Raw genomic sequence first — 2786 nt, forward strand, 5'->3', positions numbered from 1 at the left:
CTAATTGAAATGATGGAACTCAGAAAAACTCTATCATTTTCAAATGAACATCAGTCCTTTAGCGTTCCGACAGCTCTTTGACTGGTTTCAAATAGTTTTTAGCTAATTGTGGGTTTTGGGCTAAAATTATAACATTATTAAACTTCTCTGGTTTAAAATTGAGTCTTGCATGAAGTAGTTACGACCCATAAGCTTGCCTCAATTCAATGGGGTCAAGTTTTGGTACGATTAATTGCGAGGCATATACAATTTGCATTACTTCCTTTGCTTTAGAGTATTTTAAGAGCAGTTTAGATGGACAGGTTTTATGGATAAAACTGTAGAGTAACGTTAAACTAGTAGTGAAAACAAGTCGGAATAATAACGAATGCACCTATAAATTTTATAGTTTGCCTAAATTTTTTTCTGGTTATGCAGAATGGTGCAAATAAAGAAAAAGCAAGTTTCAAAATTTATACTTTGGTTCGAGGGAAAAAATTGGTATCTTGAGTTTTTTTCATTATGATCTTGCAACCTTCTTTTTTTCCACAAAACATGAAGTTTTTTTTCGGCAAAACTCATTTCACTTGCCGCAAAGACTTTGAGGAAGACCAACATAGCTTTACAAAAATTCTGCTTAAAATTGCTTGAAAAACATAACTCAGTTTACTGCAAAGCTCAATTTTTGAGGTTCTCCTTAGAAACTTCCCGAGTATTCTGTTTTCGCCACGTGTCTGTTTCCGACAATTGCGCTCGACCAATGAACTGTTTACAAAAGTCATTTATCTTGTTACCTACTTACTTGTATAATAGACTGATAAAAGTTTGCACAGTTAAATTTGCATGAAACAACATAAATTCTTGAGAAAAAACTATTGTTTGTTTTTGGACAATAACGACTCAGATGTGAAAAAAAACAGAAAATTAGGCTGAAAGTTTTATTAGGAATAAATTTTTTCTGCGAGATCTTACAGATTCGATTGCTTGCAATCTAACGCACTGCTGCAGTTTGAGTTTAGATTTTTTGCTTTAGAATTGTCGTTTATTTTGATTGGGTAAAATAGGGCCGTAATTTAAACTCATATTTTTGTGATACAAGTAATTTTTTTCAAAATTGAAGCTAGTGGTGTTAATTTCATACCTTTATTGAACTTTTGCTGCTACGTGAACCTGTAATTGTAGATATAATCACCATTATATGTCAAAAGATTGATATTAGTAAGACTCGAATATATTGATTAAATTTCATGATATACAACAATAAATTGCTGTACTACAAATTGAATATTTTCAAACCGCGTTGCTTCAGAGTTGACTTCTGAAAAACAGGTAGAAAATTAATGAGGAAATTGTTATCGATTGACATTTTTTGAAAGGAAAGTGTTAACAGCAAGGAGACTGTAGCGACTCTAATTTTGATTAATATTCCGATTGAAAAAAAAACGGTTCTGAAAACATTGACGAAGAGTTTCATTTCCATTTCCGGGAGAGCAACAACAAGCGGCACCACCGGTGGAGCCAGAGCGTTCCAAGTTAAAACGGAACCGGTGGGGACAATACGAGGGGGATACCGAAATAGCAGACAGCGCGGCCGTGGATCGTTTAGGGGACGAGCAGATATGAGAGGGGGAGCATAAAAAAGGTGCTATAAATGTGACCAACCAAACTTTACTCCGGAACATCTAACTAGATGTCCAGCTAGAAGTGCAACATGTAATTTTTGCCGGAAGACCGGCCATTACGAGAAAACTTGTCGGGGAAAGCGGACTAACCGGGGGAGACCTGCGGTGGGACTGATTCAAAACCAGGAGGATGCGGATGTTAGCGAAATAAGTGACGCTGAGGATGCCTATTCGCAACATGAAAATTCAGTAGGATGGGTGGTCAACACACCGGATAAGAGGCAAAGATCGTGGGATTCGGACAGTTCAGGAAACTATGTTGTAATGGCCATAAAATCTGGGAAGGAAACGGATTTGAAACTGGCCGGCGCTCGACTGCCAATTAAGATAAATGGTAGGCAAACAAACGTCTGGATAGACAGCGGAGACCGATCTCAATATACACAATTGGAGAACTGAAACGAACGTTGGGCACCGCAGGTGTCAAAATTGAAGCTAGTGGTGTTAATTTCATACCTTTATTGAACTTTTGCTGCTACGTGAACCTGTAATTGTAGATATAATCACCATTATATGTCAAAAGATTGATATTAGTAAGACTCGAATATATTGATTGAAATTCATGATATACAACAATAAATTGCTGTACTACAGTTTGAATGTTTTCAAACCGCGTTGCTTCAGAGTTGACTTCTGAAAAACAGGTAGAAAATTAATGAGGAAATTGTTATCGATTGACATTTTTTGAAAGGAAAGTGTTAACAGCAAGGAGAGTGTAGCAACTCTAGTTTTGATTAAAATTCCGATTTTTGAAAACATTGACGAAGAATTTAATTTCCATTTCAAGTTGTAATGGCGATAAAATCTGGGAAGGAAATGGATTTGAAACTGGCCGGCGCTCGACTGCCACTTAAGATAAATGGTAGGCAAACAAACTTCTGGATAGACAGTGGATCACCGATCTCAATATTCACAATTGGAAAACTGAAACGAACGTTGGCGTAAACGTAAAGGAGCCAGCACCGGAGGACGACGAGTTCAGGGATTACGGAAACAATCCTCTACAGATGTTAGGGACGATGGACGTGTCATTGGAAACGAACGGATGGGTGACTACAGGTGCTTGAAAAAAGTGATTTATCGGGAGCTGCTTTCAAGTTCTCTTTTTGTAAAATTTGATGATAT

The sequence above is a fragment of the Symsagittifera roscoffensis genome, chromosome 5 (assembly GCF_963678635.1).
Source record: "Symsagittifera roscoffensis chromosome 5, txSymRosc1.1, whole genome shotgun sequence".
NCBI classification, from domain to species: Eukaryota; Metazoa; Xenacoelomorpha; order Acoela; family Convolutidae; genus Symsagittifera; species Symsagittifera roscoffensis.